A 15380-nucleotide genomic window follows, 5' to 3' on the forward strand; every position below is an offset into this window, starting at 1 on the left:
CTCGCTTCATTTCATCCACTTATGACTTTTCTTTCAGTGTCTCGGCGCTAAAAACTGAACTAACCATGTCCTCTTTGCAGCTTCGCAGGAAAGTCTCTCAGCTGTGCCTTATTCACAAAATCTACTACCACACTCCCGACCTCAAAACCACTTTGTTATTACCCCTCGACCGAACATCTCGCCTCAACAACGTCTGCACCATCAAACACACTTCTGGCTCTATGAACGCTTTCAATTGGTCATTCCTTTCTCAAGCCATCAGCCACTGGAACAGTCCCCCATCCTCCATTGTCACCATCTTGGACCCTGCTGATTTCTCCTCTGCAGTAAAACTACACCTTTCTTGGCCCATGTGATGGTGTGCGGGGCTAGGCAGATCAGTGAAAACACTTACGCAGAGCGCTTGCCAGGCCAGACTTGTACGTAGTTCAACTACTTTACTCAAGTTACTGTAGTTTAACTACTTTTCTGGGTAGTTTAGTAACTTTTAATTACATTTCTATTCTAGTAATCAGTAGTTTACTTTAACTACTTTTCCGAGTGACTTCCACTCAAATTACAAATTACTTTCTAATTTTAGTGGTTGTTTTGCCTATCAACAGAGAACAGAGGTCGGAAGGTCAGCTGATATTTGCAGAGGGGGAAGCATGCGGAATAGAAAAGGGGGGGATGGGAAGGAAGAAAGTGATTTAGATAGTCCAAAAAACCCCAAAATTTTAACGAGCCCCCCCACTGCAACAACACTGCTACGAGGCGCGGGGAGCGAACAGACACGACGCAAGAGAGGTCGAGTAACTGTGGGATTAGCTCCGAATAGTGGTGTTTCTTTGTATTCCGAAGCTCAAGGAGACTTGACGCATTTGAAGAAAGGGCTTGTCCCCGCTTCTCTCCAATGTAGGAATTCTTGCCCACTACAGGAGGCGCACACACTGCTCCTTTTACGGTGCAGGCGATAGAACCCCTAACAACGACGCTCACGCCGGATGGGCTGCTCGTGTATCACTCGAAGCGCGTTAACCCACCCCCGCGCCCGCGTTCACGCCGCTTCGCGGTGACAGTGTGCGGCTGCTAATTACAAATCTATTAACCCACCTAGCCCCCCCACCCCCCGTACACGCCGCTTTGCGGCGTCCGGTCGGCAACCCAAGCCCCGCTGCCCCCCATGCACTTCCGTAAATAGAGTCGATACGATTTAGTTTAGCGATGTTTCGTCAACAACATTCGTTTTTTTAGTGTTAATGGTAAAAAAGAAATGTAAATATCGCCAAATGCCTCGACAAAACAAAATGTTCGAGAAAAAAATAAAAAGAAGTAAGCCGGCCCACACCATAAATAGAACCCGGGTCTGACACGTATGAGGCAGACATCTCACCACTAAGTTACGCTACCTCTTCGGAAACTCGCATTGCATCCGCTGCCTATGTTGACGGCGGCAGCGCCTATCTCCAAGCAAGCAAGCAAAACTTTATTTTGTGTAAGGGCCTACGTCCTGGTCTGGACGGCCCGTCGGGCCCATGTCTCGCGGATGGATTCCGTAAGGTTACCGTGTAGCCTTGTTCGTGGAGCAAGGCTTTACGAACCAGCCAATCCGGCGTGCGTGAGCACCGTTGCTAGGGTTTGTATCGCCTGCGCGTTAAAAATATGCCCGCGCGGGTCGGGGGGCAGTGCCCTTGGTATTCCTTGGGCGCCGCAGGCCTGTGTCTGCTCTGCCCAGTGGCGGCCGTTTCAGGGGGGGCAAAACGCATGCCTTGCCCCCCCACTCTGAGAACTGGGGGGGCAAGTGCCCCCTTGCCCCCCCGGTTGGTACGCCCATGGCCAACAGTGCTGATTTTAAGCTTGCCCGCCGGAAACATAAACACGACTGGCGAGTGTCTGGCCAGAAGTGTTGATTATTAGTTTGGTCGCAGGGACACCCATAATCTAACCTTTTATAGCGTTGACGAAACTTTGGCATAACGATGGGCAGCAAGGGAAACATCGTGAGCGAGTGATTGGCAGCGTTACAGTACGTGCATCGCGCGAACACTGTTAGCGCTAGCAGGTGATCACCGTTTTATTTTGTTTCGTTCTTTAGATTTGAAAAAAAGCTATTCTCTTCACTTCCACTTTGGTGCGATATGTTCTTTGGAAACACTGCCATCCGTCGGATGTTCTTTCAAAATAAAACACGAAAACACCACCGATGTCACATTCGCGCTAACAATACCGCTCTGTCGCTTCGCGACACTCTTAGCGCGAATACGACATCAGCTATTTTTCCGTTAGTGCTCCCCATATTCACTTTTCACCTGGCTAGTAGGTTTGATAGGAGAATTTTGATTCGAAGGGAAAAAGAGCACTAAAGTCATTGACAGAGCGACAACGACAGGGCGTGTCTTTAAAACTCCCTGCCTCCAGCACGCGCTCCGTGTCTTCCGCCCAGCTTTGGCTGACTGCGCGCGTTTGAGGTGCACAAGACGACATAGTGTTGTCGAATGTAGGACGCTCGCGCTGGGTGCAGAACAACTGAAGCCCCTCCTTGCCGTTGTCACATTATCAGTGACCACGACGTTTCGCCGTTGCCAGTTTCGTGCCATGAATATAACACTGGCATCGTTTTACAATCAATAGCATTCGCACTCCGCTAATTACCTATGGCACGATGAGGTCGGCGTGGCAATTACCCGGATCAATTCAATCCACACTATAACGCACCAAAGTAGTGAGTACTGTACAAAGAATGGGGGAGGGGGGGGGGGGGCTGCCTCATAGGCCGCAACACTGACAGGTGTTGTGACGAAGCTATTTAAAAAAAAAAAAGGCAAGTCTCGAAAAAAAAAAAAAAAAGATACGGAGAAAGTTTATTAGCGTAGAGAGCGAGCGGAATGAACGCAATAATAATGACAACAAATTGATCCCTCTATGATAGTTACAGCATTCACATGTCTCAAATCGCCACATCTGAAACTAGAAAAAACTGCGAGATATTTTTTCTTTTTGTTTTTTAACAACACGCCTCGTCGCACCGTTTCATCTACTTCGCGGTTGCTCTGCTTATCAGTTGCCAGAAAGGTTGCGATGCTGCGCGGGAGGTGCGCCGAGTAGAACGGCTCCGCAGGCGTTTGCAACGCCAAGTATTCTCAACGACAAAGCAACCTCTGGCAACATCAGCGAGCTAACTGTACTCGAAATTCCCACGCTCACATTTCAGCAGAGCGAGCGCGGTCGGCTGCAGATCGAGGCGCAGTCCGCTCTCGTGTGCGATTCTTAGCTCTGGAAGAAAAATACAAACATTATAGTGCCAATTTTTCACGAACGGTGCCAAGTCCTCAATGTATGTTGGCTCCGATGTTTATTCAAATTCGTTTACCCATGTGACTCGTCTTAACAATGTCGCCGGCATTTTTCCTGCCGAACTATAAGGTGTTCTGACAGCAGTTGACTATGTAATCCGGAACAACGTGATAAAAGCCATTATTGTTGTAGACTCTCAGAGTGTTCTTACTGCAGTATGTTCTGTTGCACTAACCAAGACTAAGTTGACTTAGCTCGTACGGGCCAAGTATCAACGAGGACACGCGTGCGGGAATGACATTAAGTTTTGCTGGATCCCGAGCCACGTGGGCATCAGAGGAAACGATGCTGGAGATAGACTAGCCGCCTTTACAAAAGAACATTTCACCATCGAATGTCCGCGTACCTTACCAAGACCTTAAAATGCCCATAAGATTTTCACTTTCACGGTTTTGGCAATCTGAATGGAAGTTAGCAGATAATAACAAGCTTCATGCCATCAAACCAGAAATTTGTGCCCGGGAAACCCTTTCCACAAAGTCCTCCTGTGCCGCTTGAGAATTGGCCACTCGTTCCTTACGCATCAGTGCCTGCTTACAGGCGAGGAGCCGCCGTTGTGCGAGCACGTGGTGAAATTTTACCTGATCTGAATGTTCTCTTTCTTTGCTGTGGCCTCCTACAACAATACAAGACCTATTTCCTCGAGTTTTTCAAGTAGAACATCACGTTTTACCCTTCCTTGGTTCAAGGGGAGGAGCCTCTCATATCATTTGAACGACTTTCAGCTTTTCTCAAAACTACAGGTATCTTACACAAAGTATAGCCGAGTTCTAACCTAGTCTGTGTACTTTTACTAATGTTTTTCTTTTTTTTTTTTTTAGCTTACCTAGTTTGGTGCAGTATGCCCGTCGAAGTTCTTCCGCCATAAAACCCGCAAAAAAAAAAAAAAAGCTTTGTCAACAGTAAAAAAAATTAAAAATGGCGCTGTTTAATTTTCAAAAGCACGTCACAATGCCTGCGTTAATTGCGAAATTACTGCACCCTCTCCACGTATCGCCGCTCGAGAAAAAAATATGTATATCTGTATGTTTCTGTATCTGTATTCCGGGATGCTTCTTTTTGCCGTATTTACTGAAGTATCTTAGAAATACCCCGTTACTTAAAAAATAGATGTGTCCCAGTATCTCTATTGTGATTTTAGAATGCATACATATCTCTATTTGTATTCCCGAATACTTTCTGGAGTATTTCTGCCCAGCCCTCTTCCGGAAAACGAATTCTCATAACATTTCCGACCATGACACAATTGTCTCACAAAGCGCACAGCTGTACAGGAGGACTACTTTGAAGGTGACAACGGCCGCTAGTGCATAGGTAAGCAAACTTCGCTTTCACAAGGCTATTCCAAGAATGAAATTGGCACAGCTCATACACCGAACAACGAGCTGCGGGAGGAGCGAATAAACATATACACCAAACAGGAATGGTGTGACACTGCCCTTATATCGCCACCAACTTTCTTCGGTCGCGTGTGTACACCTCATGAGGGAGGGCGTACTATTACACCCTCCCTTTCACCCCTTTCACAAACGCAGCCAATGCAGTTGCAAGTTCATCTCACTGGCGCCGCCGACCGGTCCAGCGCAAGTTCAACCTTCATGCTCCTTCGGACCCGTTGTGGACGTCGGACCTTGAGCGAGGGCACGCGTTTCGCGGGAACTGCCAGAGCAACAACGGCTCCACTTCCGCCCAGGTGTGACCCATTCTGCCGCCCCGAACCAACTTAGTGTTGCCCGAATACGTCCGACAGACGTCTGGCAGACATCTCCAGAAGCGTTGGCGTGTCGTCTCCGCGAGTCGAGGAGGCAACGCCCCCGGCATTTTTCCGGGTGTCGCCTGTCAGGACTTCCAAGAGAACGCCGGCCGGGCGTCACCGGCGTTCTTTAAACGTCCCGCCCGTCCTTAATCTCCTCCCGTCCGAAAAGCCGAAGAGAAGAAAGACGAGCTTCTTTTGCAGACGACTCGACAAGCAAGCACGACCCAACGCCGCCGCCGGCGCTCCCTCGAGGCGTGCGTACCTTCCCCGGCGCTTCCTACAATCTCGCGAACCGACGTCGGCCACCGCCAAGAACATAACGGAATGCAACGGTCATTAACGGTGTCCCGCGACGAGGGGCACGTGTTCCAAGAGGAAGTCGGAGGGGGCACTACTTCTTGCTCGGGCAAGGCCGCCAGGCCGCCGCCACCGCCGGCGGCGGAGGAATACAAGAGGAGCTGCTTCGCGCCCTCTGGGAGCGGGCTGGCGTCAGCGGCGGGTGACGTTTCGCAACCGGAGAGCGCCGGACGACCATGCCTTCTCGGGCGACTCGTCCCGTCCGTCGAGCGACGCCCAGACTGCACAGGTGAGTTCGACCCCTTCTCTCGCTGCGGAGGCCCCTCGCGAGCGCCCGGCGTGCCACCCCCGCAAGGGGTCGTCGGGGCTGGGGGGCACCCTCCTGGTCAGGGGCCGGTCGTGAACGAGCAAGCCCGGTCGCTTCTAGACTTGTTTCCTGAATGCTTTGCGCGATCGGTGCATTTGAGATCTCGCCAAATCCTTAAACGGATTCCCATCGCTAGGTATCCCAGATATATTTGGATGTAAATAATGCTTGCTTCTATTTTTACGATATCTGGGGCCACCGCGCGGACAAGAAGCCACGGATGCGAGTCAGGAGAGTGTCACTGCATCCGTGAAAGTGTACAGAAGAATTCGCAGTCGGCGTCTCGATGTTAGGTCGGAAGTCCGCATTGCCTCAGAAAGCTGCGCCGAGAGAGAGTCGTCGGGGTGGCTACGGGGCTACGGTGTCAGCGGGGAGCGGGTCGCAGATCACGTGCCCTGCCCGAGCGTCCTTGACCCGCGACAGCGCCACTTTGGAAACGTAAAGCCGATATCGGCTTCCCTCGCTGTTGGCTGGTGCCGCTTCTTCTGCACCGGCCGAGGCCGCTGACGTCACGCTGTGTAGGCCGCGTTTCCGATTGCCACCCGCGCTAATTGTGGACAAAGCCAAGTCATATCCACGAGAGAGAGAGACAGAAAGCGAAAGAAACTTTTAATTGAAACAACTCTTAGTTCGGATAGTCGGGCATTCATGAGGTACGTGTAGTTCGTTGGCGTCTTCCTATGCAAGGGTCGTTGTACGCAGCATACTAATGAAGCCGCTAAGCTACGTGGGTGCAAGGTCCCTGGAAGGCGGCCCCGACGTTCGAATAGACATGGAAATGACTGAAAAATACGCGGTGTACAAAGTTGGATAGGAGCGTCATCCCTAGAGCAAGATTATACACGCGTGGTTTGTTGCACGCTGCAGTTTCATATGAGTGTAGTGAGTGAAAAAGCCGCCCAAGAAAACCATCTTTTTTTTTTTTTTCTTTTTAATGCTTCAATTTACGTTTTTCATAACTCGCGCCTTTCTGTCAACAGAAAGAAAGATTTTTCATGTCGAAACTCATGATGCTGAGGCTCGGGATTGTATAGGCATTCGTTCTATATTTTCCTTTTGTTACTGGCAGGTTAACAAGTGCGGAGAGTGTCTGTCGGGTATTCGGCCTCCACCACGCGTTTGGTGCCTTCCGCAGACGAAAAACAAGACAGAAAAAAAAAAAAAATCCTGCCGGTTATATTATAATTGGCAGGAATTATAAATATACCCACTTTTGACGACTGCCCAAGCTCGGCGGGTCCGGAGAAAGGTTTAGGGAAAAGGCGTCTGTCCTTTGAAACCACCATCCCGCCGCTTTGGTATACGCTCTGCTGTCAAAAGTTTGTAGCCCCGCGTTGTGGTAGACGTCTTCCACGGTCGCCTGGTTGCTGGCTTTTGTTGCAACCCAGTGTTTTAAGCCTCACCTATGACAAACCAATTTGCCGCTGAAGCGAGTGATGATTGGCAGCAATTTCTCACAGCCGGTTGTACGGCCTCTTTTTCCTCCCTTTATTGTAGACTATATAAAAAAAAAAAAGAAAAAGTCACCCGAAGCAGTAAAGATGGTGGCCGACCGCCGCGCTAGGTGATTGTCGCTACTCTGAAGCTCATTTAGTGGCTCTGAATTTGCGGTCACATTGCTCATACATCATAGTCTGCAGATGGAGCGTGTTTCTTACCCTTGCTATGGTCACATTGGGCATGCAAATCCTGTCTGCTTAGATTGAACGAGTTTGAGGCGTGTCCGCCGACGATTTTGTCATCGTGTCTGCGGCAAACTCCGTGTCTTTTATTTGATGTTTGGACAGTGTGAGCGCACTTGTCTCGGCATACCATTAGGGTGCCAAAAGCAGCGGGGTGAATGCCCTTCGGACCGCCTCATCTCATCTTCTCTCGCTCTTTCCACCCCCTGGTGTTTCCACATTCATAGCGTGAGCACGCACCGTTGACTGCACGTCCATTGTGCCAGAGGCGGACTTTCTAACTACTATACCGGCCGTCCACTGCGGTCGGAATCGTCGCTCGCCTGGTTAGTTCTATGCCGGGCCTGATGGTTCTGCTGTGGACGGCCGCTGCTTCGGGCGAGCGAAGAAAAGGGCCGGCCGCACACACTTCCTCGCGGCGTTCTTACGTTGTTTCCGGAAAAGGGTTAATCTTCCGGAACAGGGAAGATGCAGACGGTGCTATAAGGCTCCGCGCGCGACCGGGGGTGGAGGAGAAAGTTTTCCCGCAAACGGGGTTTATATTGTTCCGTTAACCGAAGCGGAAACTTACGCCTCCCCGGGTTAAAATTATCCGCCATGGTAGAGACTTTCTTTTTAATTGGGAAGAAATGGGAGAATGCGCTTGGCACGAGACTTTCAAGACAAAGAAACATATACTGTATACAAGGCAACTTTAATAAAAAAATAAAAGGAGGATTATTCTATACTTTTTTTTTTAGTTTAACAGGAACTACAATCGAAGTAGGAGGCGGCAGTCGCGCTACTTATAAAATATACAAAAGGCGATGTTCGCTGCTGACAAGTTGACAGAATTAAATGGTCACGCCGGAATCATATTTCAAACAATGTTCGCTTCGTGCATAGCCATGCTTTCAACATGTTTAAAGGCAGTTTTTATGTGACTAATTTGACAGGGCCGCCGTAAACGGGATCTTCAGACTGTGTCTGCAGACTGTCTGTTGTACGACCACAGCCTCCTCTATACTCACAAAGCCTGGCCGTTCGACGACGGAGCCATAGATTGCCCGGTCGTAGATTTGGAGCGCGAAGATCTGGTAGCACTAGAGCATTAAAGAGCCATTTCTCGGGGAACCTGGACGTCAGCGTACAGCTTTTGCAGCGGCGAGGACCCGAAACACTTGCTCGCTCGGGAGAAGTGTGTTTCGGCGTCTCGCCGCAGCGGGGCGCCAGTCACGTGGCTCTCCTCTCATCCGTTTTCGGCCGCTCCACCTTTTCCATTTCGGCGGCCGCTTCTCGTGGCGATCTGCCAGTGTTTGTCAGTATATAGGAGGCTATTGTACGATGCAATGCTACCCAGGCTTAAAGGTGCGGGCGAGTAGTTTCGACTGCTGGTTCCGCTTACGGGCTCTCGTGCAGCCAAGGCGAGAGAAAACGCGAGGAACTCGCACTTTTACGCTTTATGTTTGGGGTTAAGTATTCCGCCAAGTGTGGCATTTATGTACCATAAAAGGTTATTTCTCCCAAAATCGTGTATAGAAAAGGTGGGTTCTCAGCAAATTCTGGAAAACAAAATACACGTTCCGCGAAATGTCCATGCTTCGCATGTATACTACATATTACGTGATTCTCGGTATGTTAGTCCCCAAGGGAGTAATCGCGGATTATGAACTTGCGCCTATCATCCCCGGTCACGACTCTTGGACGGAGACCATTACGTGAAATGACTTACGAAGTAGAATTACTCGTTGGTTTGGTCAACCTAACGGGCTACCGAGTTCTGCTACCCTCTTGCGGACTTAACAAAATACCCTTTTCAATTTTTTAGAACAGAATAAACGTTAGTTTTGGGTTACTCCCCATCAGGGCTTGGTAGAGATACTCCAAAAGGTATTCGGGAATACAAATACTGAGATACATGTGTTTTGAGGCCCAGAATACAGATATTGAGATACATTTGTCTTTTGTGACAGGATATCCCTGAGACACTTCTGCAAAAACCGGCGAGAAAGTATTCCGGAATACAGATACAGATACCTCTAGAAATACATTTGTTCCCGAACGGTGCTAGTTGGGGAGGGTGGCGAATATAAATGCTAATTTACGCTTGTGCTCTTTTTTTGTGTCATTTTATGCTGTTCCCCTTACCTCGAACTAGAGAAAACATCTCACCCCCGTTGAACCACATAGTTACAGAACGGTAAAGACTGCGTACCATGCTTGACAAGAGGCGTCTGCCCGATGTGAACTTTTGTCTTGCCATGAGGGCGCATCTCAAACTGTTGTATTATAAGCGCCTGAGTCACCGATAGTTAATGGAGATTGGTATGGTTGTGCGAATATTCGAAATTTCGAATAGTAGTTTCGAATAATACGCTATTCGATATTTGCTTGGAGAAGAACTGCACTATTCGCATTTTTCGAAATGTTGATTGTTCATTAGCCCCGTTGAGTGCGCTTCTTACCGAACACTTGTGCACTGCGGAGAAGCAATACACACGAAAGCGAGCTCCCCAGGTATCGCTTCTCTGCATTATAACGGTGCTTGTTAAGAAGCGCACTCAACGGGGTAACCTGCCGCGATAAATATTTGGAAAAGTATGAATATCGCAATTGCGTGCTTGGAAGAAAAGCGTACATTCAAAGCAGGACGCTGCACGCGTGCCGGCTGTATTTTAAAATAAATGGAAACTTTGTGAATGTGTATATCTACATTGTAGTAGAAGTTTCAAAATTAAACTGACTGTTATGCAAGAGTATATATTAAGCAGAGATGCCCTTACAACCTGTGTTCATCATGCGCGATTCTTTCTTTTTGAACTTGAGATTAAAGAGAGAATATTTTATATAGCAAGATTTGTAAATTACCTCAATTGGGTATAGTTAGCCATCTCTATAGGCTATAGCATTAATTTTATATCAAATCCGTCGTTTACTTGCCGTCTCATGACATCAGACCTTCTGAGGTCACAGCCCATAAATATAGGTAGATTAAACTTAGCGTATAAATGAACAAGTAGAACAACCTTCACGAGCTTAGCTGACTTTTTTTCTAAGCATGATGCAACGTACGGAAAGGCGTGGAAAAACTATTCGATATTCGAATTGAAAATATTCAGCCAAAACCGTTATGCGCTTTGCATTCAAACTCGAAATGCACTATTCGCACAGAAGTGGAGATTGGACAAAAGGACCACACTTTTTCTTCACTCAACTTCTTTAGAGCGCTCTCTCTGCTAAATTTAAAAAAAAAAGAGCGGAGGGCTTTGTGAGAGGAGCTGATTTTGTTATTCGTGCCCGTAACCTTTTTTTTAAACCACTGTTTTATTTTGAATGTTGGTGACTGGGATGGATCATGTTATAGGGCGGGTTCATATCATAAATTACGAAGCAACTTTCACCAAACAGATGTCTTTTTTATCTTTTAAACGTATCTTAAAAATGACAAGAGCGTAACGAGATGCCCAAATCTGGCAAAGAATCGCGATAAATCTGAAATGTATTTCACTACTGAGATACAAATACATTTTTCGAATGTATCTCGATACAAAGATACAGATAAAGATACTATCGCGATACATTGGTATCGCGATACTGCCGAGGCCTGCTTTCTATACTAATATTATTACGTTATTAGACAGTAATTAATTGCCAGTGACAACTACACACTCCAAGAACAACTTTTCCAGATATGTTTCCCAGCGTTTACCATCCGTTGTTTAACGATTGGTTAAGTATTTACTTGCCGTTGACTCTAAGAAGCGATAGTTTTTGGAAATTGTGGTAGAACATCTTAGCTGGCTTTTTGGCTTAGATATTCCGCGTGACGTAACCCTGACCTGTGTGCGGGAATTTTCGGCGGCACCGTAGACATCGTTATGTTTCAACAAAGGTGCTGGTTTTAACAAAAAAAAAAAAAAAGAACCATCGCGTGGCGACGGGTTCTCTTCTCTTCTGAATGGTCCTTTCTGGAGGGTAGCGCGCACCCTCAAGCGACGCGCGTGAGGCATTATGGGAACAGCAGGGGTCACTGCTCCGTCGTATGCTGCTACCGTCGAGAAGCACGTTGCCTACGTTCGCGTTCGGTACCTGTGAATGGCAGACGGCAATCTTTGCAGCGTCCTGTGTTGCTCTGCGTTGCCTACATGAGGTGAGAAACCTTCAATCGCAGCTTGTCTGTCCACTGCCCTTTTTTAGATAAGCCACCATTCTGGGTGGGCCACCGTTTAATTTTTTTAATGGCCATCGCGTAAGGGCCACGCGCCAAAAAAGCAAAGTATCACTCACGTATCTAACGTGCGTTTTTGTTGTTTTTTCTGCGGGGTTCAGTTCAGCTAGTTGGTACATTTTATTTTCCTATCGACAATGAAAGAAAACAACACTGCATGTCCCAACAACGTTTGTAGACCATTAGCTCGCCTTGATGCATGAATGGATTAAGAATGATGCTGCAGTTCGGGTGGTAGCGTCCGCCACCTAGCATGCAAAAGCTTGACTAGGCAGGATTTGGCTTGACTAAAGCGCGCGACACCCTCACAAATCCCATAATGGCCCGGAGCGCTCACTGGTGGCGCTGGCGTTTCCAGAAAAGACTATTGATAATTCCATGTAGGTTATTTTGATCTCGCCATCTTTGACAGGAAAAGGGCAGAGTTCGTGACCTCGGGTTGTGATATGTCAGGCTAGGTTCAGTTATGCAGGTTTAGATCATATTTAAGCTCGGTTTAGTTAGGCTAGGTTTCGTTAAATTAGCTTGAGTTGTGTAGTGTTACAAGGTTAGGATAACTTAGGCTAAGTTACATTAGGTTAATCTCGGTTTGGTTAGGCTAGGTTAGGTTATGTAGATTCGGTTAAGTTCGGTTAGGTTGGGTTAGGTTAGGTGAGTCAAAATGAATATTCACCTTACTGACCAGATAGCCAACTTAACACGAAATTCAAACTTAATCATCGTTCGTTTTAGAGATTTCAGAAAAAATACAATTCAGCAGAACGAGCTAAGAAACTCGGATGTTAAGACATAACCTCCCATCATTACTAAATAATATAATTAAAAACAATTTCTCCGTTGGCACCGCCTGACGTGCGCGGCTTGTTTCCGCCATGTTGGGGTGAAAAGATTTACCATGTCGCCCAGCAAGTCTAGTGCTGCCCGGGATATCAATTTCGAATTTTGTAAAGCTCCCAGTATCCTTTTTTTCGCCGGTGGCCGGTTTCTTGTGGCCTTAACTTTTATTTCATTGTTTAGAACACGGTTGCGGCCTCGGACAATGCCTGGATATTTTTAAAAATCTTTGATTTACATCGCAAGTCAATAAGCACTGGCGTCTGCTCTTGTTCGGATCGCGAAATGAAATTCTCCCACGCATAAAACTATACTTCGTTCCAGCTTAGGTCCGGCCGAGCGCGGCCGGTGTTATGAGCCGAAGGGTCAATCAAACAGCGCAAAAAGCGCAACGTCATTACGTGCTCTCTGCGCTTGATATGACTAGCCGGCGGAGAAGCACGCACAAAAAGACGGCGAATACCGGCTAGTCTTATAATCAACTGCAGAGAGCACGCCGTGGCGTTGCGCCTTTTCGCTGTTTGATTGCCCCTTCGGCTCATAACATCAGCCGCGCTCGGACCGAAGCTGGAACGAAGTATAGCACCGTGTCGCACACTCGTGGCCGGTTGAAACATTTACGTCAAGTGTGTCAGCTATGGCTGCGTAGTTTGCGACTAATCAGACCAGACCCTTCTGTGTTGTAAGTACACGCTGCTAGAGACTCCCCAACAGAAATGGCCGCCGGTATCGCGACAGCAGCTTCTCCGCCGCCGTCGGCTGTTTTCGCCGTTCCTCCAAAGCATGGGGCCCGTTGTTGTTACATGGCATAGCAGTAAGCGGACAGGCGACTTTTAATGGTCACAAGCTTCACTTATTTTTGTGTTTTAGACATCAAACTGCAGAGCTAAATAAATAAAACAAAAAGAAAACGACACGACGTTTTGGACAACGTCGGCTTGTGGAGTGGTTGTTATGTACAATGATGGGAACTTCGTCTCAAAATTTGATGGGGTCCTGGATGGGGACGATGTCTTCGGGAAGTTCATTCCAGTCCGCAATTAGGTCGGGGAAGAGGGGCACACCGGCAAGCTGTGGAAACGCACTGCGGCCGGGCTATTTTATTGCACTGATCGAGTCTGGAAAAAAGATAAGCCGGAGATGAAAGAAGAAACTGATATTGAGATGGCGAATAAGAAACTTTATGCAGAAGGGCATAGATGGAAGGTTTCTTGACGGGAAAAATAGCGATGGGAGAGAAAGATTCGATATCATTTGGGAGATAATAGGAAAATTTGAGTAATCGGACTTAATTGAACGCGCAGCACAGTTTTGAACACATTCAACGTAGTCTGTTAATGTAGCATGAGGGGGGTGCCAGATAGATGATGCGTATTCTAATTTAGACCGGACCAGGTAAAGATGGAGGAGCCATTTTAGGAGAGGAGGGGCGGGCGAATTTGGAATTGCGGCGAAGGAAACCCAAGCTTTTTTAGCGGAACTCACAGCGGACTTACTATGGTTTTCCAAGGAGAGGTGCGGAGTGAGAAGGACACTGAGATACTTATATACATCGGCAGGTTGAAGACAAATACTATTAAGAGTAAGTGCAGGGGAGGTTTGTAAAGAGGAGCGAGATACGGGCAGGCATTTACGCTTACTGCCGTTAAGCGTCATCTGCCACTTAGTACACCAGTTATATACTATGCGGAGGTCATCTTGTAGTGTAAAATAATCACGACGGGAGGTTATTTTCGGGTAAAGTACAGAGTCGTCGGAATATAGGCACATGAATGAGGATATCTGAAAAGGAAGATCCTTAATGTAGATGGGGAAAAGTAATGAACCAAGCACCGTTCCCTTGGGCATGTCAGATGTTACGGGTGCCAAATGATCGTTAACATAAACAAATTGACGACGCTGGGAAAGAAAAGATTCGATCCACGAGAGTATCGTATTATCAGGGTTTCATGGCAAAAGTTTTAGGAGCAGCCAGTTATGAGGAACTTTGTCGAAAGCTTCAGCAAACTTCAGAAATACAGCGTCAGTGGGGAAGCCAGAATCAAGGTCCGCGAACAGATAGAAAGTCGTGTTGCTTTTTGTTAAAAAAAGGTTATAGAACCGAGGTGAATAAACAATTGCTTCTGAAGTACTTGCTCGAGAACTTTAGAAGGCACATAAGTTAAATATTTTAGCCTATAGTTTAAGGGAGATGATTGATCACATCTTTTGTGAACCGGGATGACCTTGCCGATTCTTCAATCCTCAGGAACTGTCTGTTGGAAATAGGCTTGAAGAATATTTTGTGCTCTGCAATATTTTGGAGTTGATATTGTCGACACCGCAGGACGAGGATACAAAGTTAATAACACCATCAAAACCAACACAGATTGGGTCCATAAAAGGAACCATGTTTGTTAGAGGTAATAACGATGTTAAGGGACCATGAGCGGTAAATTCGGCATAAAATATAATATTTAAAACTGTGGCACACTGATTATTCTCGATCATGTTCTCGGAATCATGAGTGAGTGCTAGTGGGATGTACGATACATGATTAATAACATTGCAAAATTGGTGCGGGTTGTTAGGAAGGGCTTCTTGGAAGAAAGTATGCTTCTGCTACTCTAATAGAATTTTATATTCAGTGGCACATTTATTATATACTTAGGCCAAGCAAAAGCATTGCCTTGTTTAATGGCTATCCGAAAACTTTGTTGTTGTTTTTGTTCTTATTGTTATGGGTTTTCAATGAGCGTGGATACTAACCGCCGAATTCAGAAACCTCACTCAAACTACACTCAAACTGAAGGGCCCCTCCACTTCCTCGAGGAAGGCGTGAGGGCCGGCGCTGGCCAATCGCGACGGCGGATCCGTCCTCGCGATTGGCCAGCGCCGGCCCTCGCGCCTTCCTCGAGGAAGTGG

At 47.3% G+C, this 15380-nt stretch overlaps 1 protein-coding gene across 1 annotated transcript in view; it reads left to right on the forward strand.

Moving 5' to 3' along the window:
* Positions 1 to 5538: 5538 nt before the first annotated feature.
* The window catches only part of LOC8028511 (beta-1,3-galactosyltransferase 1), a 44152-nt gene continuing 34310 nt past the window's right edge, over positions 5539 to 15380 (forward strand). The window contains exon 1 of the mRNA XM_002399698.4: positions 5539 to 5675. The gene's annotated coding sequence lies outside the window, so the exon portion shown is untranslated. The remainder of the gene's footprint in view (positions 5676 to 15380) is intronic.

This window comes from Ixodes scapularis, unplaced genomic scaffold, assembly GCF_016920785.2.
Source record: "Ixodes scapularis isolate PalLabHiFi unplaced genomic scaffold, ASM1692078v2 PGA_scaffold10__122_contigs__length_95168666, whole genome shotgun sequence".
NCBI classification, from domain to species: domain Eukaryota; kingdom Metazoa; phylum Arthropoda; class Arachnida; order Ixodida; family Ixodidae; genus Ixodes; species Ixodes scapularis.